Source organism: Nuphar pumila, chromosome 2, assembly GCF_984573655.1.
Source record: "Nuphar pumila chromosome 2, dmNupPumi1.hap1.1, whole genome shotgun sequence".
Classification (NCBI taxonomy): Eukaryota; Viridiplantae; Streptophyta; class Magnoliopsida; order Nymphaeales; family Nymphaeaceae; genus Nuphar; species Nuphar pumila.
Window position 1 is genome coordinate 136,496,023 of NC_143250.1, and position 25,061 is coordinate 136,521,083.

The window sequence follows — 25,061 nt, forward strand, 5'->3', positions numbered from 1 at the left end:
ACATCTTTGAATGTTTAATTGAATATATAATATTTACCAATTAGAAACTTTCATATGGATATGAAGCAAGTAAAGGTAAGGGTCAATTCAGGTATATAGTCGGGTCAGGTATGAGTCCGTTTACAAAGCAGGTTTAGGTATATAATCTGGTCGGGTTCAGTTTTAAAATCTGGAGAACCATTTGGGTTTGGGTACATAATTGGGTCAGACTTTCATTTACATAGCCCAAGACTCGATCTGTTTTTACAACGGTTCTATATTTTAGACCCAACCCAAGACCACAGGTCTACCAATATTGGTTCCGGTTGGGAATAAGCAGCTCAGGACTTCAGGTCGGGTCAGATACACCCGACATAGTCACGCCCCTAAATATCCCCAAAGGTCTCATTTGCTAACCCGATTCATAACCTTATTATGAGACCTGAGTTAGATCCAATTCTAAAACTAAAATGAATAAAATATGCATAAATTCGGGTGAGATCTATAACAAATATATTTGGGTTTATTTGGGTCAAGATTGGAACTGTGCAAGCATTATACTAGAATGAGTGGTCAGAATTGGATCTAACTTGACCCACTTTTTTTTATTTTTGAAAACCAAAAGGTTTAGCTCGGTTTCAGCTGACTCAATATCATACGGTCTCATAGAAACAGATTAGCAACTTTATTGTAATATAAGTTGGATCTGGATATGAAACAATAACCAATATGTAAAAATCAGATTCAAAACCAGATCATATCCCTATTTTCAAAATTGATAAATTGCATAGATATATTTAAATTTGGGACAAATCCAAAACTATTACGTTCGGGTTTTCTCGGATCCAAGTTGAAAAGAGATAAGCAGCAAGTTTTGGGTTAAAAATGAAGGCTGACAAACATGTTTCAATTGGTCGGTGCATGAAAGCAATGCATGTCTAAGTTGTTGAAGATGACAACAAAACCATGTTGAACATGAATGGGTAAAGTCATGTTGCCACACAAATAGAAAATCATATTCAACCAAAATAAATTAAAATAATATCAAACTAATTTAACAGAAAAATTGAATATGAGGCTTATTAAGTGGTTGCATGTAGGGGTGTCAACGGGTCGGGTTTGCTTCGGACCCAGGTGGAACCAGACTTGGACTAAATTTTTGGGTATGGTATCGGTCCAGACCCGGGTCTAATCAGGTCTATTATAAGAGAAACCATACTTGGACCCGATAAAAACTACATGAACCAGACACAGACACAGACACAGTAAAGTAATATTTTTATCATTTTTACATTGAAAATTTGTGGGTCTTAATCGGAACTCGGGTCCGTTCCAGGTCTAGTATAAAATTTCACAAACTATACCCTAGTCTATGTATTAATCGGACCTTCGGGTCTGGACCCTGGTCTTAAACGGGTTTCCAGACCCTATAGGGTTTGGTCCGGGTCGGATCCAGGTAAACCCGACCCATTGACACCCCTAGTTGCCTGGGAACCATGGAGGGCAATGGAGAAGGAGGATATTAATGGAGAAAAAATAGGTTAAGTGGAGACCATGAAAACATGGAGAGCTGGGAAGGAGTGGTGGAGATTAAAAAAGGAAAGAGTAAAAGAGAGCTTTTGATATTTTAGAATATCTAATTCAGGTTAATCAATTGAGGGTAAAACTAGGTTACAATAGGTCCTTGTTTGACCATTTTAAGAAAAATAAGGCCCATGTCAGCAATTTCAGGCAAAGAGTGGGTCTATATCTAGAAATTACCCATTTTTTTTAATCAGAAGCAATTCTCAAAACCCATGATCTCATGGTGATGCCACCATACCATTTTTTTAGTAAGAGAGAGAGAGAGATGGCGTGCGGTTGGTCCCCTTGATATCAAATAATTGTCAACAGGAGAGGAGGAATGTGTACTAACCACTTTATGTAAATGTGTACTATGGCATTTGTACACAATCACCATCTTGTATAATTCCCCTTCTCTGCTATTTTTCCATTGATTCCCATCAACCTAAAGATGAGAATGACAATAGCTAATCTTGCCTTTTTCATGTTTAAAGCATTATTTTTGCTGCTTTCCATGATCCATTGTGCATTGGCATCATCTGAAACAGACACATACATCATCCATATGGATGTTTCAGCAATGCCCAAGGTCTTCACAGGATTCCACAATTGGTATGAAGCCATACTTTCATCACAAAGCCTGGTTGAGGCGTCAGAGATTTCCAGCAGAGCAGAGCTTCTTTACTCCTTTAACCAAGTAATCAATGGCTTCAGTGCATCCCTCTTCAAAGCTCAGCTGCGACTTATCAAGAAGTTCCCTGGTTTCCTATCAGCATACCAAGATAAGGTCCTTACTAGTGACACCACACATACTTATCAGTTCCTAGGCCTGAACGCATCATCCGGTGCATGGCCGGCTTCAGACTATGGTCGAGATGTCATAATTGGAGTTATAGACACTGGAATCTGGCCGGAAAGCAAGAGCTTTGGTGATGATGGCATGGCCAATGTGCCAACTAGGTGGAAGGGTGAATGCCAAGCTAGTCCTGACTTCAATGCTGCTATGTGCAACAGGAAGCTCATTGGTGCCCGTTTCTTTAACAAAGGCCTGCTTGCTCATGATCCTAGTCTTTCAACCACAATCATGAATTCAAGCAGAGACTATGATGGGCATGGAACACATACATCATCAATTGCAGCAGGAAACTATGTCATGGATGCCTCTTACTTTGGTTATGCGCCAGGCACAGCACAAGGTGTAGCCCCTCGTGCTCGGTTAGCTGCTTACAAGGTCTTGTGGGATGGCAGAGGCTACTCTTCTGATGTACTTGCTGCATTTGATCAAGCAATTTCTGATGGAGTCGACATAATTTCTATTTCCATGAGCCTCCAATGTGTCCCTCTCTATGAAGACTCAATTGCTATAGCATCTTTCGCAGCATTGGAGAAGGGTATCTTTGTTTCCTCCTCTGCTGGGAATCAGGGCCCACTGCTCAAATCTGTTAGGAATGTAGCCCCTTGGCTACTAACAGTAGCAGCAACCAACATTGATAGGAAATTTGTGGCAGCTGCAACTCTAGGCAATGGAGTTATAGTTGTTGCAGAATCATTGTACATCGGAAACACATCCATGATGACAGTGCCACTATATTTCTCCAATGATACCGAAGCCTGTAACTCTAGTGAAGTGCTCAAGAATGTGGGCTATATGGTTGTCATATGCAGATATACTAGTGAACCTATAAGCAATCAATTGTTCGCGATTTTGAATTCGAATGTTGCAGGAGCTCTATTCCTCACCAGTTATCCTGTCCAGCTAGCAACAAGCAGATATGTGATCCCAGTAGCAATTTTGAGCCCGAATGATTCCTCAATTGTTCTTGACTACATCAGCAGCAGCACTGATCCAACTGTTAGCCTACAATTCGGTGAGACAGTTACAGGCACCAAGTCAGCACCTTCTATAGCCTCCTACAGCTCAAGAGGGCCATCACCAACCACACCAATGATCTTGAAGCCGGATTTGGTCGCGCCAGGAACCCTTATACTGGCCTCATGGCCGAAAAACTCATCCGTGGCTACAATCCAAGGACAGCCATTGTTTGTTGAGTTCAACCTCATGTCAGGGACCTCAATGGCATGTCCTCATGCATCAGGGGTAGCTGCACTGTTAAGGGCCATTCACCCTGATTGGAGCAGTGCTGCTATTAAGTCCGCCATGATGACAACTGCTGATGTTCTGGACAACACAGGCAGCCCAATTGCCTGTACCACTATACATGCCCAACCAGCATTGCCACTAGACATGGGCTCAGGTCAGCTCAGTCCTAACAAGGCTATGGACCCTGGTTTGGTTTATGATCTGAGTCGCCAGGACTATGTCAAATTTCTCTGTGGTTTGATGTATACAAGAGAACAGATTCAAACCATCACTAGAAACCAGTCAGATTATGACACTTGCTCAGATGCAGATCTGGACCTGAACTATCCTTCCTTCATTGCCTTCTTCAATTACTCAGAGTCATCTGGTGTACAAAGATTTACCAGGACTTTAACCAACGTTGGCGATGGTGGTGGTAATTATACAGCAAACTTGACTTCTATGGATGGCTTTAAAGTTACTGTGGTTCCAGAAAGGCTTACATTTAGAGAGAGGAATGGTAAAGCTTCTTTCACCTTAACAGTGGAGGTTGAAAACCCAATTGCTGAGGGGTTTTCTGTGAGTTGGTTGAGTTGGGTAGATAACAGAGGAAAGTATAAGGTAACAAGTCCTATAATGGTTGCAATGTTTCAATAGAACATGATGCTCATGTGGGCCTCATTTGGGTTGTGGGGTTTTCTTGATTAACTGGGGAATTTAGTTTCTGATGGTGGTTGGCAAGAAATTTTGGCGTTACTACCAAAACGCATTTGTGCAAGGAATATATGTCAGTATGTGCACATAAGCATGTTTAGGAAAAAAATCGTTATGATTCTTTCTTTTATTTTTCATGGAAAATGTTAAGGCAACAATGTGAATATTGGATAAACATACTTTTCAACCACTAATGAAATGCCACGCATCCTTTTTAAGACCGGGGAACATTCTACTAATGATATATAATTGAACGAATAAGGAACAAATCTCTCTCATGTTTTTTTTTAGAGGAAAATCGAAAGAATTAAATTGCAGTAAAAGACTGTACAAAGAACAGGGGGATGAGGTATCCGCTCTGCTAAACAAAAACAGCAAAGTAAACAGGGGAGAAAATAACAAACTGCTACCAATCTACATTGAAAATTCGAAAGCGCTGATTAGAGCAGATCCAAGAGATGTCCTGATTGGGCCAAATAGCTTGAATTGTTTCCATTAGATCAGATTGGATGGATAGTAAAACGTTCTTGAGCGAGGATGCTTTCCCTTCAAAAATCCTGATATTTCTTTCTTCACAAACTCGCCACCATGCCGAGCAGATCCACCACTTCCAAATGCATTTCGAGCAAGGCACAGAATTGGGACCTAAGATCAGGTCCCTAAAGCAAGAGGCTGGATCGACTTTCACAAATGTGAAAAGAACCTGAAAAGAGCGGCAAAACCAGAGCAGATGAGGGGTCGTTTCGAGGTTAACCTGACACATTGGGCATCTGCCCGCAAGTTGGATCCCAATACGCTAACAAACCGTAGTCTTGGATCTTACGTCCCAGCATACACACACATTGATAAGAGGAGATGAGGGATGAAAGTTCTGCTTTCATTCGATTGGCCGACAACTTTGCAAGAAGCTTGTACGGAGTTCCCATAAGAGAAATGAGCATAAAGCACTAGATATCTTCAGCGTTATTGAGATCTTTGAGGAGGGCACAATTGCTATGGAATTGATAAACCATTGACATAGATCATACTTGCAGCAATTCCAAAAGGATTTGGAAAAGTGTGAGGAAAAGTTGTCCAGGCTTTCTCATAAGGCAAAGCCCATAATTTCATCTTCACTGAAGGGGCGCTCCAGAGCTTGCACTGATTGGGCTGAGTGTGTAAGAAGGAGAAGGAAGTCGAGCGATCCATTAGCAGAATTAGAGATAGGCCTGAAAGTGATTGGAGGCCGCTTGAACAATATATGGTCCTGACAAAGAGTCATGGCTAGGGAAGGCAGTGGATGGGGGAAAACAGGCACCGCCCCGCGTCGCCCAGTTTGGATCGGGGATGGAGGTAATGAAACGGGGACGAAGGCGGGGATGGAGGTTAAAATCAAAACCCGTGCGGGATGAACTTACGGCAGACCCCACTATACCATTGGGTTTTGCACCTGCAACGTCCCAACACAAGGTGATGTGCACTAGCTGGTCCTACGAGACATGCGGAGCCCCGGTTGGTAGCTCCTTGTTTTTTTGATAGTTCCAATTTGCTAAGGGAATCAACCATCTGTGGATTATTCACTTAGGTTGCAGAATCAAGTAAGATCTGAAGACTTCATTAAACTTGCTGACACCCTAACACTTAACTTATGGTTTGATATGCTGAACCAAGATTTTAATTTTTTTTGGAAAGCCTGTAACATGCCCAAGAGCCATAGACTAGCTCAGCCCATTTTGATTCCACCATGTCAATGAAGCCGAGAATACCAAGTGTAACACCCTGATTTGGGACTTTGGGAGTCCGAGTTCAGTTGGTATTACTTTTCAAAGAAGAAAAGTTCAAAGTTCAGGAAAAAACGTAGCTAAATTTTTTTTTATTTTTTTTTTCATAATCATTTTTTTCCTTACAATGTTCATCCTTCATAACAAAAAGAAAAGCAATTACATCTTTATTCAATGACAAGAAAATGAAATCTACGAAGAAGTCTGTTGATGACGAAGAAGTTGCTCATGTTCTATTTGTGTTAATATGCCTGAAACCTACAGTTGTAATTAAACATTGGAGATAAGTCTACAACTCAGTAAGAAATAATTATAAGTAAATAAATATTTAAACTTACAACTGTAGTTGGCTCCAAGCCCCTAGTCTTAGTTTAGTTTTTGTCACACCACACAAGTTGGTATATTTTAATTACTCTCATTCACTCTCTCAAAACAACTATCACTAGGTCGGTTATATCGGTCATAGCTGTCTATGGGCGTAGCAACCCCGTAGAACACCTCAATTCTACATGTTAGCCAGATAATGAACCATACACTTTCAGTGGTCCCCAAACCACCAGGCACTACAATGAACCACCACGGAGACCCCACTGGTAGCTAGCCGGGAGGTCAAACTCTCAATCTTGGTATGATTCATGCTACATTCTAACCATGATGGTTATCACATATCCCTGGTCCTCCAGAGTCTCAACCCGGTGTAAGTAAAATTCTAAGTCATAACTAAGTTCAACCCATTGAATCATATTCTTAAACTCGGCATACACTCGTTCTCTCACGAGTGATGTTATGAACTCTTCACAACGAATCTCATTCTTAAATCTCATGATGACTTTAGGACTCACACATCTCTCACTAAGCATGCAAAGATGTAGGGTCATTACATCGTTAAATCACCGGTGGCCCACTCTCTGTGGTGGTTGCACTCTGGCTGCGAACTAGGTAACCCTTGCCACAGGTCATCACTTTTGGGATTTAAAGGGTTATGCATGATGATCTCAACACATTTATTCACACAACATGAATAGACTATATGGGACTCCAATCTAACATACTCTCATCACAATGAATGATATTAATGAACATTTAGACATGCAATTACAAATACAATCTCTTTCAGTCATGCAGAACACACCACAACTAACATGAATATCACAACCACAGGTATAAAATCAACTCATAATGTCAAGCATGATAATTTTTATGCATGTCATGGTATCACTCGAAAGCTATCATGCTACTCATATTAATACACAAAATCACAATAACATGTAACATAAAATATTTATTCACTTCTAAAATTACTTATAATATCCCTTACCTTGAAGGCGAATCTGTGCTCTCCTCGAAATCGAGCCTCACGAAGCTCTAACAGTATGATCTGGTTACACAATATGTTCATATTAATGCACAAAATTTTACACATTATTACTAAATTACCAAAATATCCTTTCCTAAATTTATTCATGAACCCTCAATTTTTGTATCATTAATTTGACTGAATTTTATGAATTAATAGATTTCTTTCTACGATACAAGTCCAATGCATCAAATCTCACTCGATTCTGAGTTCGTGGTGTAAAGTTATGTCTATTTTATCAAAATGGATCTTGGGTACCCAAAAGGGTATTATTGTCATTTCAGACTTTAGTACAATTTGAGACTATCTTAAGATCCGATCTTGATCTATTTCTAATCTGGATTCAACCCTATCTGCTTGGATCCAGATCCATTACTCATCTGGATCCAAGACAGTCTCACTGGATCGAGAATGGTCTGACTAGGTCCAGAACATCCTAACTGGATCCAGAATAGCTTGACTGGATCTAGGATATTTTAACTGGATCCAAAACAGTCTGATCTAAACCAAGTTCTGATATGGATCCAGGACTGATTCAATCAGATCCAGAACAGTCAGTCTGGATCCAGAACAGGTCCAGATCAAACTGGATCAAAATTGAGAACTCAGATCCAGTTAGATCGAACCAGTTCAGCTTGACTCAGGTTTATCCAAACCGGTTCAGCTCAGACCTGATTCAGTCTGAACAGATTTCACTTGAACTGGTTTGGTCTGATTTGGGTTGGTTCGAACCGGTTCAATTCAAACCGGTTCGGTCAGAACCGACCCATATAAACCAGTTCGACTAGATCCGGTTTTGTATGAACCGGTTCAACCCGAACCGATTCAACCAACATTTTTTTTAACCTGGTCTATCTCGGTCTAGGTCACACCCAGACTGACTCAGTCCCTTTTTTTTGTTATTATTGTTGACCCGACTTTGGGTTCAGTCTGTCTTTAAAAAAAATGAAAGGGGCAAAACCCCTTTCGTTTACAGAGAGGGAGGGGGGGGGGACACCGGCCGACCCTCTCCTCTGTACCCAAGAGGGTACGAGTCGGCATCCGGCGTCAGCCGACCCTCTCTGCGATAGAGGGATCAGCCACCGATGTTGGTCGACTGATCCTCACTCTCTTTCTCTCTCTTTCTCATCTCTATGTTTTTTTTCTTGTTTCCTCTGTAAATCGCCGACAATCATGGTTGTCGACCCTCACTCACCAAAAAAAGAAAGATGAAGAAGGAAAAGGGCAGGAGGTACTCACTGAACTGCCACCGTCGCCGCTAAGTGCTCCTCTCTCACTCTCTCTCAACTTCTTCTTGCTCGAGTGAGGGGAAAGGCGCACTGTGAGGGCTATTTATAGCCCTCACGGTGGGGTGAGGATAACCCTCACCCCCCCCCCCCCCCCCCCCCCGCCGATCGTGTGTGTGTAGGGGGGGGGGGGGGGGTGTTATCCTCTTTCCCCCTTGTTGCAGTTTGGGGATAGGGGGTTCCCCGATTTTTGGGGAACCACCTCCCCCCCTCAACACACACACACCTTTTTTTTCAATGTTTATCCCCTCTGGCGACTTCGTCGGAGGGGGTTTACACCAAGACACCAGCATGGTTGGAACTCGGCTGAGTTGTCTTGTATTGGGTTTCAATCGAGTTTAAAAATCAATATAACTCGGTTAGGACCAAATTGGGTCTAAGTCAGCCAAGTTTTATATGAAACTAGAGTCATCTGAGTCTCTGTGCTTTATTTTTGTTAATAATTAGCTTCATTAAATTTATTCTTCTTAATAAATTTAGGCACCATCCTTTACACCCAATTAAAGATTCTTCTTTAATGACTTTACTTTTTTTGTTGCATGCAGTTCCTATTTTTTAAATAGATTTTACTTTCTAATTAATATTAATTAAGTTATTCTCTTTTAAGAAGTCTAGGCACCATTTGATGCCCGGAACTCTCTCAGACAGAGAATAGCAGGGGTGTCAGATTTGTTTTTGCTCATGTTCCACCAGGGTCGAAAGTGCAATTAGGATCAGGTAGACTGGACCTGATTAATAGATTAAAACAGTTTTTGGAAGGCAGATCTCAGGGTAATGACATCCCTGAGCATGTAAAGAATTTTGTTTCTTGACAATATAAAGAAACCAAGTATACAGTCACACAACATTGCTTGCGCAGCAAAGGGGGGAATCCAAAAAGAATTGAAGGATCACCCCTCTGAGTGGATCCCTTCCAGGGAGGATTTTCAATTCTTGTAACTATTTTGTTGATTAATGAATTCGAGTAGGGGTCTGCCTAACCCCAGCTTGCCTTTCAAAAACAAAAAAAGTCTTAGGCACCGTTTAGCAGGAAAACCCAAGAGAGAAAAAACCTTAGCAGAGTTTATCTCAACTTGTTTGAATTAGATTTAGCTAGATAACTATTCAAATAGGGAAACAAGGTCTCTCTCTCTCTCCAAGAGAGAAAAAACCCTAGCAGAGCTTCTCTCTCTTTATTTGAATTTGATTTAGGTAGATAACTATTCAAATAGGGAAACAAGGTCTCTCTCCCACTCTCTCCATGTGTGTGTGATTATGAAAAATTACAGGGAAAAACTACATTGGATTAAAGTTGGAAGTCCAAACCAATTTAAATGATTCATTTGCAACCTATTAAAGTTGAGAACCCAATTGTATGATGAGACATGGACCATGCCCATGCAGGATGTACTATGGTTGCATGGTTCCAATTAAATAATGTTTTTTTATTAAAATATCTATTAAAAGTGTTAGAATAATATTTATATGTGTTTCATAGCATGTTCAGTTGTATCACCAAGGATAGATAGCAAAAATGGTTTGTCCATAAAATATATGTGCACTCACCTTGGTGGATCCTCACTAGGTCTGAGTCTCACTTCTAAAACTATGTCTTATATGTAGGGGTGTCAATGGGTCGGGTTTGGTTTGGATCCAGGTAGAACCAGACCTGGCTTGGGTTTCGGGTCTGGACCCGGGTCAAGTAGTGTATCCATCATACTTTTTTGCTTTCTCCATTCCACCTAAAATACCCTTAGAGAAGAGTCCAACTTTTGACATGTTTGGGGTGATCGAACTTGGACTTCACTTGGATTTAACTACTGAATCCTTCTAATTGCAGACTCGACGCACATGAAATCTTAAGCCATATGTGTCCAATGTAGATAAACCAGTTAATTGAGCTTGACCCAGATTTCATCCCATGTGTAACCATAATCATATTGGCATCCTCCTCTTGCAAACCCAACGTGGATCAGCTCCACTAGGCTCCATATTTGTCCAAATCTTTAGCAGAATTGTAAGGGGGTATGTTGTAATAAAGGATAATATAAAATGTACCGGACCTAAACGTATGTATTATCTAAGTGGACATGGACATAGACCATTTAAGCAGCAGTCAAATTGATCCAAAGTACAAAACTAGCCATCTCCAACACACTATTTTTATGTCATTTTAAAAGGTATGTTGAAAATATGATTAACTACTGTATGTTTAGTTTTTCTAAAATTTTAAAACTTTATTTTTTATTGTTGCCATTAAATTTCAATGTTAAACTTCTCTCTATGTGTGATTATATAATTATTGTACTTTAATCAGTGCTCGTCCTCCTAGTCATGTCACTACAAGAAAACTGTGGATTAGCGACAAACGCTATCCATCGCTAATACGTTGCTAATCCATCGCTAAATTGTTTAGCGACAGATTAATGATGGATATCATCCATCACAAATTTTTGGTCGATAATTAGTGACATAACTTATCTGCGCTAATTTGTGACAAATTAGTGATGGACATTATCTGTCGCAAGTTCATTGCTAAATAAGCACATATTTGGTTTTGCGATGAACATTATCTGGCACTATTTTAGTGATGGATAATATCTGTCACTAAGTTAGTCATGGATATTATCCGTCGCTAAATTTAAAAAAAAAACAAAAAAAATTTTGCTCCCAGTCGGATGGTATTTCGACAATAATAGGCTAGACTTGTACCGCACCCCACATGCATTGCACAGGGTCTTAGACCCGAGCAGCTCGGCCCGCCACTGCAGGGTCTTCTGCACAAGGCAGTGGCTGCACCTCCGAACCGGCGCGCTCTCCAGCGCCCTCCCGACCTAGTTCCCTCACTTGTTCGTCGACCTGAAACCAAAACCCCCAACAAAATAGTTAGGCCGGGAACGAAAAGCCTTGCTCGAAAAAAAAACACTTACCGAGACTGAAAGCTCGTTGTCGTTAAGAACGTCAGCGAAACTGGCCAAAGAAGAGTCATTCGAGACCGAAGAGGTCGGGCCGGTCTGGTCCTCCAGCGCTAGTGACTCCAACTCTCCTTCTTCTGCGCATTCTTCTGCCATAAAGTTGTCCTCATTCGAGAAGTCAAGGAGGCCCTCCATGAAGAAGTCGGTTTAAATCGAACGACAGAGAGGTCAGTTTAAATTTTGCACAGGGAGAGATGGAAAATTTCGCACCCTAGATAGGTCGATTTAAATAAAAAAGTAGCGATGAAAATTTTCCATCGCTAATTAGCGACGGAAAAACTCTGTCACTAATTTGCGACAGAATTTATCCATCGTTAATTAATGTTTTTCTTGTATTGAGAATTAGCGACGAAAAAATGTCGTCGCTAATTCGTTGTTGATTAGCGACAGATTCGTGATGGATATTGTTCCGTTGCTAAATTGCGATAGAGTTTGAGACATAATTTTTCAGCGAATCTGTCGCTAAGTAGTGACAGATTAGCGATGAAAGTTTTTTCATCGCAAATCTGTCGCTAATTAGCGACACATTTATGACATAATTTTTTCCATCGCTAATTCCATAAATCATTCGAATGTTAGCGACAGATAGTTTTCTCTTGCTAATCTGTCGTAATTTTTTGTCGCTAATTAGTTTTTTTCTTATAGTGTGTGTAATTGTAGGATGAAAAACTTTTCCTGGTGGGTAGCCAAATTGCAATTGGTTGTGGTTTTTTTCTCTTGAATTATCCAAATAAAAGAAAACTTTCTATACTTTAGGAAGGCAAGTGTGGCTCTATGAATAGGAGGTGTCCTAGTACTATTGAGTTTGTCTCAAAACTACCTAAGTATCCTACACCATTTTTTATGTTTTCTTAAGTTTAGGGGTTTCTAGTTTTTCATAAAGTTTAGTCCCATATTAAAAGTTGTAGGATTTTTCCTTGTCCTTATATAATTGCTTTAGAGGGCATTGCCCTCAAGAGTCATTAGATCTTGAGCTTGTACATCTCTTGGTCTTTTGACTTTGAAATTGGGTTTAGGCTTGTGCTTAGGTCTAGTTTGGTCTTTGACCCATCTTTTGAGTATTCAAGATGGATTTAATCTTCATCCAAGAGCCACCCTTTGCTTTAACTTTTTTATTTGATCTTGGATAGCCTTGACCTTGTATTTTTGTTCTTTTGTTCATATCTTTTTAGTACTTTAGACAAATTTAATCCTCAAGTCTAAAAAGAAACTTTCATCAACTCATTAATAAAAACTTTGACCAACCTTAAATCTACATATGATCAATTTCTTGAACCTAACCTAACCAATGTCTTTGCTTGGGACATTTATGGTCAAATGATCCAAGAGCTGCCATTGCTTTGACCTTTTGACTCGATCTTGGACAGTCTTGACCTTGTCAAGGTCATATTGGACCAACCTTTTGCCCTTTTTATCCATTTTGTCTGCCCCTTTTGCTTGGACATTTTTGGATTTCATGGTTGTCTGGCCTTGGTACTTTATTGTGGAATGTTTGGGTCATTTTAAGGCCCTTTATGAGTTTAATGGTGGGTTGGAGCCTATATAAACACCAACTCTCTCTTCGTTCTCACCAACTCTCTCTCTCTCTCTCTCTCTCTCTCTCTCTCTCTCTCTCTCTCTCTCTCTCTCTCTTGTTGAGCCTAGATCTAGTCAAGGCTAAGCTTAGGGTCCTACTTAAGCTAAGACGCATACCCAGGTTGCACCAGATCCAAAACCCAACTTGTCTAATATTCATACCGAGTGCGATTGAGATCCATATCCAGTTTGACCTATGATCCATAATCCAGTTAGATTAAGATCCAGTTAAACTTAGATTTGGTTAGACCCATATCTGATTAGACCCCGGATCCATAGACTGTTTAGGGTCTAACTCAGAATCTATCTTGAGTCAACCTAACCTAGTCCTAAAGTTGTTCAAGTGGTTCACGTCGAGTTATTCGGTCTCACTCAGTGCAGGACGTAGTTCGATCATTGGCAAGTAGGTAAAAACTCGATTATGCATGGAAGCATAGTTGCATGTATGGCCATTGCACCAAGGATGTGATCTTAAGTAGGGCAATTATCGCTTGAAAGACAACACATTTAATGCGTGCCTCCAAGCTGACTTGGTTCAAGCTCAGTTGCCATACCCACTGAGTCAGGTATAATTTCTAACAAGTATCTCCATCATTATCAATAGTTTTTCCCATGAAAATTTGTTCACAAGTGGCTCTACCGCCTGAAGCACTACTCTAACATAGATCACTTCCATTCCTCTCAAAAAATCATTCGTAGCACTTTCTTGTTGTTTCCTTTTAACTTGCACCTTACAAGTCACATTCATTTTGGTAAACGATTTTGAGAGAGATGTTGTAGCACTTTCTTGTTGTTTCCTTTTAACTTGCACCTTACAAGTCACATTCATTTTGGTAAACGATTTTGAGAGATGTTCTTGAGAAATCATATCAGACTAGGGGCTAAGCTTGAAAAACAAGTCATGACAGGTGCTTTTGGCCATATGTAATTGTACTAAAAGTTTCTTTAAATTTGTTATAAAAACCACAACCAGAACTAAGCAAACCACTAGATAAAGGGAAAAAGTAAGAGAAGACACGAGATTTATGTTGTTTGGCTCCTATGTCCATAGGAGAAGTAGGAGCAAAAATATCTAGAAAGATGTGAGCGAAAACAATGGTGAAAACTCTCATAACAACTGTCAAAGGAGGTGACTATATATGATGAAAGGCATAAAATCATAATCAGTACAAAAGAGAAAATTACAAAACTAAATAGGTCTATATATACCCTAACAACATAAAACCCTAATGACATGATACCTAAGCTGCTACCAGAAACCTCATTGAAAATTCTCATTGTGCAGTCACCAAAATATTTTCAGACCGGGTGACGGATCGAAGAATGTCCAAAATTCAAGATACTAACAAGAAAATTCAACAATGACCTTACTAGCAACAAATAAACCTTTCTCCTCTACATTTGGCAGCAAGATATCATGCAATGTTTACTTTATAGGTTAATCTATCCTTCTGATTTTGTAGACAGGGGTCAAGTTTTCAGGGGCACAGAGAGGTTTAAGAGGGCTGTGACCAATGTAGGAGATGATGGTCCACCATCTTAGCCAATTTGACAGCAATGAGTGGTTTTAAAGCTTATATTCCATAGGAGACACCAAAAGGATTCCTTTACCCTTTAAGTTAGAGGTGAAACTGAACGATTCCATAGTTCATGGGTTCTTGACTTGGGTGGATGATCAAAGAAAGCATGTTGTAAGGAGCCCAATTGTGCCTACCACAGTCAGAGAGACTGAAGACTAGTGGGATTATGATTCCTTTCATGATGAATTGGGACAGATTTGGTAATTCATTTTCAAACTGAATCAGATGAACAAGCAAAATAATATTATAAGCAGCAGTACAATTGGGCTAACTGGATTTAGGGATTCTAAAGAATCTCCAAATCTAATTAAAGTCCAAGTTCAAGTCTTGATCCAGTGAGGTTATATCCAATTAGTTGGGATCTGGTTATGACTAGATCATGAATAAATAGGCCAACATGCCAACAACTGTCAGGCATGACAACTCTGATCCTTACAGGAAAATGACACTTTATTTTGTGCATCAGCAGCATCACATTCAAATTTTATTTTTATAATCTGAAGAAACCACACCCAACACAAAGACCTGGTCATGTTGGCCCAGCCTGTCATATCTATAGTCATTGTGCTGGTGGAATAAAACTCCAAGGCTAGGATCCCCACTCTTAAGGCCTAACTGGGCTTCAGCTTGCATAGAGGAAAGACACTCATCGAAATTGAACCTTGACCTTCCCTCTAGTGGCCAACCCTTCTTGAGGTCTCACACCCCTAGTTGATAAATGAAGAAGGCTGTTGCTAAATTGAATCAACATAAGGTCCAATTGGTCCCTTGGCTTATTTTTTCCAACTCCATTATCATGGCTGGGTTGTGATATATTTAGATTTAATCCAAAAAAAATGTGGTTGGCACCAATGCTGTCAGTATCAGTGCGTTTGTATCGGCAGAAAATCTGATACGCTTCACCCCTGAATCGGAATAAATATAAAAATACATAAAATTATTTGTTTAATATTATTTTAATGGCTTTAACACATGTTGCCTAATATTTTTTAATTATTTTATGGCTGATTCAGAACGATTCACTTATGTTGATTCACCTGAAACCGTTGACCAACAAACGATACGGTGCCAATACCGATACTGACAACACTGGTTGGCACAGTTAAAATTCAGCCAATTGACAGCGTCATTTTTCTGTGAGTGATTTTGGCTCAACTCTCCCAAAAATAATTTTACTGGTACATGATGTTGGATGCTGCAATAATTTAAGGCCCACACTGTTTGTGACCAAGAAACAAACGCAGTTAGCGACAAGTGATACGGTGAGCAAGACAGCATTGCTGCTCAATTATTGTAAGCTGCTCCTCATGGACTCCTCGGTGGGCTATGTCACACACGCGAACACACCATGTCATATACTTCGACTGTGGCTCCATACCGGAGGGGATGGGATTGTAAATGCTTTTGAGACTGGCTTTACACTAAAAGAAAGAGAAAAAAAACCAACAACAGATATTTTTTTTAGGGTTGGTTGCATGACCAATGCAATTACTTTTGTTACCCCCTCCTTCACAGTTTTTTCATATCTGATTTACCAACCCTGGGGATTGAAAACCTCCTTATAATCCCCCGGCAGGAGAATCGGAGATGGTGAGGGCCCTCATACTATATGGTTAACGTGGGTTTGACTCGCAAGTTAATTTTCTTTTTTTTTGAAAAATAAAACCCAGTGACAAAGATTTTTTTTTAAATTTTAATCTATAAAAAACTATTTTTTATATATTAATATAAAAAATACATCTTAATGAAAATATTAAAAATATTAAAATAATGGTGGTAATTGTCAGTATCCATATCCACTTGATTGTTTGTGTCACAAGTGACACGCTGCTTAAATGGCATGTCCCTGTGATTTAGTTGGTGGGCAAGGGGTACGGATGGGGCAGGAGATAAGGTCTCCAACTTCGCCCCGTCCCAAAATCTGAACCTCCATCCCTGCACGGTGATGGATTTTAACCTCCACCCCCGCCTCCATCCCTGTTTCATGTCCTTCATCCCGGGTCCAAACAGGGGTGGGGCCCCATTTCTCATCGATCTATTGTCATCATTTAGAAGGATTGTGGATGGGGCGGGGCAAACCAGGGATCGAGACAGGGACAGGGCGGGGTGGGGGAAAGCGTAAGTCCATCCCCGCCTCTAACCTTCATCCCCGATCCAAACGGGGTGAGGCAGGGCGGGACCCAGTTTTCCCCTGGTCCACTGCCATCCCTAGCAAGGGGACGAGGTTTTACACCATAGATCAACAAAGGCGCCGGTCAATCGATTATACTTTCGGTGAACAAAAATTCGTCAATTTTCTCTCCGGCTATCCGATAAGAAAAAGAAAATTATGGCATTTGGGAAAGCTTTCAATACATTATACTTGGAAGCAGCCAATTTACAAGGTTTACTTTTTCAGTTAACAGGTGGATCAACAATTAATGTCTCAAATACAATCAGTGAATGCTGAAGTTATGTCTTTCAAGGATGACTTTCTTTTGCATCCTCAATGATCAAATCATGTTGTAAGACTTCAGTGCTAGTGATTGTGGTAACCACAATGAGACTCTTTACAACATGCTTTCTTTGGTCATCAACCCAACTCAATGACCCTGAGACTATGAACTCATTCATTGGTTTCTTTACCTCAACTGTTAATGTGAAGGATGCTTTCTCTTTTTTCTTCCTGAATACAAGCTTTTCTGGCATCACAGTGACCTTAAAACCATCCATTGGTGTCAAATTTGCAGTATAAGTCGTTGAACCATCGAAGCCGACGTTGGTTACAGTCCTCTTGAATCTATGCACACCTGAAGACTGACCATTGTCTAAAATTGCAATGAAAGATGGATAATTCAGATCATGGCTCGAGTCTTTGCAATGATCAAAGTCTGTAGAATTCCTAGTAATTGTCTGGAATTGCTGTCTGGTGTAGTTCAAAGCACAAAGGAATCTCACATAGTCATGTCGACTGGCATCATAGACTAGACCGGGATCAATGGCTTTGTTGGGATTGATCTGACCTGAACCCATGATCAAGGGGCTTGCAAATTGATTACTGAACGCGCTATCTCTGATTGGCGCTCCGTCATTGTCTAGCGCATCAGCAGTTGTCATCACGGCGGAGCGAATTGCAGCAGGACTCCAATCAGGATGAACTGACTTTAGCAATGCAGCTACTCCTGAGGCATGAGGGCAAGCCACTGATGTACCAGAAGCTATACCAAAGCTACTGAACAGAGGCTTTCCTTGGATTGTTGTGACTGAGGAATTTGGTGGCCAAGCTGCAAGTATAAGAGTGCCAGGGGCCACCACATCTGGCTTCAGTACAGATGAACTACCTCCAAATGATGGCCCTCTTGAGCTGTATTTTGCTATGGTAGGAGCTGGTTTTGTGCCTGTGATTGTATGGAAGAACTCCATGCTAACAGTTGGATGTTTGCTGGTTTTTACATAGTTTCTTAATATTGCTGAACCTTTGAGATCCAATGCAGCTGCTGGGATATCAAAGTGTTTGATTCCATCCACAACTTTGCTACTAGTTAAGAACATCACACCAACTCCTTTTGAGGCAACAACTGATGAAATTTGGAACTGCGCATCATCACCAAGTTCGCATACAACAACTTTCTTCCTTGCATTATGGAGCGTGAAACTGCAAGCTGATGTGTTTGTGCGGAAATACAGAGGTACTGCCCTTATTGATCTGTTTCCTACATAGAGAGATGAACCAATTAATGTTGCTCCATTGCCAAGAGTCACAATTCCTGCGAATTTCCGGTCGATGCTGGATGCTCCCACAGTTAGTATCCATGGAGTCCCGTTCCGAAGAGTCCTGAAGGAGGGTCCTGTATTTCCAGCAGAGGCAGAGACAACGATACCTTTCTCCATGGCTGCAAAGGATGCTATGGCTATGGGATCTTCGTAGAGAGGGCCACGATCAAAGCTCAGGGAGATAGAGATCACATCCACACCATCAGAAATTGCTTGATCTATGCCAGCAAGAATATCGGATCCAGTGTTTCCTTCATTCCAAAAGACTTTATAGGAAGCTAACTGAGCTCGGGGCGCAATGCCTCTGGCTGTTCCAGCCGCATAGCCAAAATAAGATGCATTGGCAGCATAATTGCCAGCAGCGGTTGAGGATGTGTACGTGCCATGGCCATCAGTATCTCTGGAAGAGTTCATAGATATTGTGAGGTTGGGGAGCTGTGCTAATAGTCCCTTGTTGAAATAGCGCGCTCCAATGAGCTTCCGGTTGCACATAGAGGCATCAAAGTCCTTGCCATGCTCGCATCGACCTTTCCATCTTTTTGGAATTTCTGCCATACCAACATCCTTAAAACTCTTACTCTCTGGCCAGATGCCTGTGTCTATCACACCAATTATGGTATCTTCACCATAGTCTGATTCAGGCCAAATTCCTGATACATGATTCAGGCCCAAGAATTTGTAAGTGTGAGTTGTGTCGATCGTAGCAACTAGATCCGGATACACAGAAACGAAACCAGGGACATTCTTGAGCAACTCAAGTTGATGTTCAGTAAGGACAGCACTGAAACCATTGATAACATTATCATAGGCATAAACAAGTTTTGGTGCAGTTGCAGCAGTGTCTTCATCAGAAGCAGAGACAAGATTTTCTGATGAAAGAACTGCATCATACCAACTGTGGTGTCCACTGAATGCTTTTGGCATGGCAGAGGCGTCCATATGAATGATGTAAGTCTCCCTTTCTCTTGATGTTACCCACACAAAGTGGGCTGCCAACGCCATCAACATTAGCAATATTGGGAGAAGCAGAGTTGGAGTTGCCATTGGTGCTTCTCTGTACAACTTTTGTTCAACATTGAGAAGTTTTATACGCACTGTGATAAAGGCATACTGAGCTCACATGCGTACAGTTGAATGTGCACCATTTATTATGGAATCTGTCTTCTTCTAATAATCACATTTGCCCAAGTCCATGTACTGGGGGGTTAGGCTCACTGTCAGTAGCTGCCCATGTGAAGGATCTGAACTTTTCTTGGTTATCATATCGATGGATGGAGAATTGTGGGCAGCAAAATTAGTAACTGCCTTTTCCGTCTCCTGTTTCGCTTGAGAATACTGAAGAAACAATGTTTCGTTATCATCATAGTAGCAAGCGTTTTAAAAAGCAGTTTATCTGTCGTGAGAGCATCGCAGTATTTAAAAAAGCTTTGTTTTCCTTCTCCTTTTATCGAATCTTTGCAAAAATAAAAAAACATAAAAAAATATGAAAATGTTAGGAAAAAGAACAAATTTTGTTGCATACTCAACTGTTATTTTACCATTATCATGCAGATACAAACATCAATATCACGATAAAATTATGATATCTATTGTGGAAAAACCATAACCAAAACAAAGCAAACCATAAGATAAAGAGAAGAAAAAATAGAAGATGCAAGATTTATATGGTTTGACACTCAGGCCTATGTCCACGCGCCAAAGGAGGAGCAAAATCCACTAGCACTGTGCAAAGAAATAAATGAGAGGGTGTTGCCTCTTCTCCCTCCAACAGGCATTGCAGTTACAGTGCATGTTTGTGGTCTCCACTGAGCACCGCGTGGCGCTCAGTCGGGTGTACGGGGTGTTGTACACCATCATACAACCAGCAGGCTGGTGTACGACATCCCTATACACCCGGTCCCTGAATGCACTGTAGCTACAGTGCATGTTAGGGGGTGCACATATAACCTGCCCCCGAAATAGAGGCGGGATATAAAGCTTTCCAAAACCCTAATCTCCAATGCAATCAAAACTCCCATAACCAACCCTTAAAAGAGGCGGCTATATATAACAAAGGGCTAGCCAGTACAAAAGGAAAATAATAAAACTGGACAGATGTATATCTCGGGTCGTGAGCTCCGGTCTTAAGCTTAAGGGGCCCAATCCCTCCACAACCACCACAAACCTCATTCAAAATTTCCATTGTATGGCTACCAAAATATTTTGGGGATAGGGTCATAGACACTAGCAACAATATTTTCATCTAAATGATATATGGGGATATTTTAATAATATCAAAATATATTAAATGTTTTAAATGATGGAACAAATGTCACATTTTTTTTAACCTTGTTTTTAGGATTTCATCAATATTTGTCACTATGGTTATTACTCACCTCTTCTTGGAGATTCAACCTGAACAGAGATGGCCTTTTTCATTTTTTTAATGGTAATGGTGAATTGTTTTTGCCTGTAAAGAGACATTTAATACAATCAGCAGTTTACTAGAAATGTTAACATACACATTTTTTTTTCTTTTTGTTTTGGGCTAAGCCAAGACAAAAGCCCCCGTGACCAACCGTATATTGGCAGGTCTGCATTTGGTAAAACCCTTGCCCTACCCAATCAAGTGCACTTTGATTTTGCAGCGAGGGAAAACACCGTGAATTTCAAACTCTCAACATACCATCAACTTTGTGATATTTACAAATAGCCCTACCAGGTGAATGAAGCCATTGAGGCCTTTATCACATACATGTATATTCCAATAGTAGTCATACCAATATATTTATTTTTGAATTTTCAATGAATAACATGGGAATGCAAGACGCCGTTCCTTTTACTTCCAAACGTATAGTGACAAACGTTTTTATCGGCAATTTCTAGTTTTTTCCAAAAACTTGCGAGAAATCGAAAAAAAAATCATAAATCTTGTGTTTTTTTTTGGCAAAATCTCGGCAATAAAAAAAGTAATTAAAAATATATATAAAATAATTTTTATAAGTAAATATTAATAAAAATTATTTAAAAATAAAAATACATGATTTTTTCACGATAAATAGCCATTTAAAATGTAAATATCGCGTTTAAATCGTGGAATTTATGTTTTTTTCATAAATCTCACAAAATTTTGAAAATCTCGCAAGAATTTGCCGTTTTAAACTTTGAAGCATTTTCTCACGATATTATCACAAGATTTTCATAAATCTCGCGATATTTGTCACTATGCTTCCAAAATGACCTTCAGCGATATTGAACACATGCTATCTGTTTTTTCAATCATTCAGTAAATATTAGAGTCAACTAAAACCTGCATCCCTTGCAAACCAAACATCATTAACATCAGCTCATCTCAACTTTTTGTTGGGAAATCGAGTTGCAAACATATTTGGATGAAATCAGCCGCACTTAACAAAACTCCCCAAAATTGCCGTGAGACATTAACAAAATTGGGAAAATTCTGGAATAGGGAGGATGCTCTGACATCCCTAGACAGAAAAACATACATATTTTGGATTTTTTAATTTTCATTTTTTTTAGTTTTAAATGATAATAAACAGGGTCCAAGCTAGAATCACCTTTTTTTTATATATTTATATTGGAGAAACCACCCCCAAAAGATCAGTAAACTAGCTGGCTCTGCTTGTCGTACTTACGATCATTGTCCTGGCAGCGCTCCATAGGCTTACCCCTTGCCCCTAGGGAGTCAACATGTTTCCGTTTGCACAAGGAGTGACACTCATGAGATTTGAACCTAGACTGCCTACTTAGCGGCTTAGGCCCCCCGTCCCACTATGCCAAACCCCTTTAGAGCCCAGGCTAGAATCACTTACCTGGGGTTTCTGTATTGCTACCTAGTTCGACCTCTTGGTTTGACTCATGATCGATTTCCTTGATAGATGACAATTCACTGGCTATTGAAGAAAGACTTGCATCAATCGAGAACAAGGTATCTAGGTCTAAGTTATAGAATCTAAGTCCGAAACCATGACAACATCCATGACACTGGGTTTAGCAGACTCATTGGCTGCTATGAGACTAGAATCAATTTCATTAAGCGACAATGGTTGGTTGGTGACAGGTTTTGACCTTCAAGGGATCCTTCTGAATTTCTTTGGAGGAACATGGATAAACTCCATATCAACTTGCAACATATCCCTTAGGCCATAGTCAAGCCATTCTTCATCAAAGAGTTAAGGCTGGTTTTGCCACTGCCTTTTGTAGGAATTTGGATGCATAAATCTACCATACCAGGGTTCTTCAAAGACTATCAGTAACATTCCTTCCAGCTATACCTAATGCATTCTCTTCAATGCTATACGTAAGCATTTATCGATTCTTGAAGTTTTTTAAAATTCAGATTCATCTTGAGTATGTGCTGGCAACACCATCCCTGAGTTTCGAGATAATCCACATATGGGTAGTTGGGCTTCGGTGGCTTTCATGACATCAAGGGTGGTTTGGATCTAGAGTGAGGGAGAGGAATGATCTTGTTTTCTTCAAGCATTTTGGCCCAATTCTCTTTTACAACTCTTATTTAATGGAAAAATGTGCCTTTTGTTAATGGATAAATGTGCTCTTCATGCCTAGACCTGAATAGCCTTATCTAGGAAAATAGTGAGCCCATAGGTCTGATACTTATTTATGCCCCAGATGCTAGCCTCATTTGAAATTGAAAGAGGTTGAGGCTCAAAGGGAAGTCCCTTCGATTCTTCATATGGCTCTTTATCCTTAATTTCTTGTTGCTCAATTCTTTAGGAATTTCATTTCTCCATGAATATTCTTCTCCTAAAGGTATGGGATCTTACCATCCTTACCTTGAGGTCTGGCATTCGATATTAGATTCAAAGATAAACCTTCACCCAAAGGACTTCTCTAGATCCAAACACAGCACACAAGAACAAGAAATAAATAATGAGTAATGAAGCCATGAGATTCTGGGACCTAAAAATGCAAATTCAATCCAAGACTAGAGTTTTCGCCAGATTTTTTTTAAATCCAATATTTGTGATAGACTTTTTCACTGATTTTGGATAGAGAAAATAAAGGGTTCTAAGAAAACAAAAAAAAGGAAACAACACATGTTTCACTTGAAAAGTATGAACGAATGTTGAGATATATCATTGACAACATTCCTAAAATGGGAGACAAACATGTATGGCAGTGCCCATTTCGGTTGTTCTATGTTATTTTACAGCTACCTATGATGAAAATTAAAAAATATAAAAAAAAAATAATAGAGAATTATAAAGTCATCAATTTTTCAATGTCATGAAGATCATTTCAATCTGATGAGAGGTTAGAGAGAAACAACCTCTAAAAGACAAATTGTATGGTTGTGACTATTTGCACCATAGATTTTTGTTTTGATTTTGAAACATAAAAAGTTGAACCCTAGAGGAGTTTTGGGTTTTGACCTAAAATAGGAAACTTCTAGCTCTATGTCTCAGATTTCTAAAGACTATAAGAATAGATATTTTCAATGTTAGAGCATTGAGATACGATTCTGGGAACAGATACTACTTTACAGAAAACAATAAAAATTGTTATTGTTTTCTCTATTTCTGCCCATTATCAGATATCTTATTCAGAATCCAAACTTGCACCAAAGATGAAAATGGTAGAGCCAAAAATCCATTTTCCAACGAGTCCTAGAACGCTGAAAAATGTCTTATAGACAGGGAGATAAAACTCTGTCAATAAGACAGGGTCAAAAAAGATAGAAAACAAAGACTGGATTTTGGATTTGAGGTGGAACCAATATTCGAAAAAAAAATTGAAAATCAAAGTACTAACCTTGCAGTACTGATTTTATGAAAGTGAAGATTTTGGAGACAAGATGAATAGTCCCACTGTGATCGCCATTCTTTGGATCCCAAAATTTTTTAAAACAAAAAAAGGGTTTTCACGAGAAAATTTTAGAAAAGGAGTCTGAAAACTAGATCCGAAATTGAGAGTTATGGGGTATATTCTGCAAGGTTGCATGCCTTTCCTCCTCCGTTAATCATAGGTCAGCCACACCAGGAGCTTGAAATCTTCACGTTGAGGCTTTAACTTGTGAGTACACATACCTTGTATGCATATTCTAATAAAAAAATGAGCTTGGTGGCATAAGGCACCAAGTCTCTAGAAAAAAAGAAAACACAAAAAATATATGAAAGTTAGGGGGTTCCAAACTTATAAAAATAAAACAAATAAATGATAGAAATAACAAAATATATTGAATCTCTCATCGGGCTTAGATAGCCCTTTCTACGTTATTGATGAGTATGGTGGAACACAGGCACACTTTGGCTAGGCAAAATCTAGTTGTGTAGGTTTTTTGACATAGTAAGGTTATAGCTATGGACTTGAACTCTAGATGCTGGAATAGAAAGGGTGGCCCATTATTTATAGTTTTTTAATGGATTTAGACACATTTTCTAATTATTCAAGATTTGTCTAAAATTGATATGGAGAGCTCCTATTGGCTGATGTTTGA

General features: G+C 39.7%; 2 pseudogenes across 1 annotated transcript; one reads left to right on the plus strand and one right to left on the minus strand.

The window, feature by feature from the left end:
* The first annotated feature begins 1,993 nt into the window (after window positions 1-1,993).
* On the plus strand, window positions 1,994-5,586 carry LOC149847239 (subtilisin-like protease SBT3 pseudogene; annotated as a pseudogene).
* An 11,596-nt stretch (window positions 5,587-17,182) lies between these two features.
* On the minus strand, window positions 17,183-19,666 carry LOC149847240 (subtilisin-like protease SBT3 pseudogene; annotated as a pseudogene). The gene has a single exon (XR_016430595.1). The product of XR_016430595.1 is annotated as a subtilisin-like protease SBT3 pseudogene (transcript).
* Window positions 19,667-25,061: the final 5,395 nt, after the last annotated feature.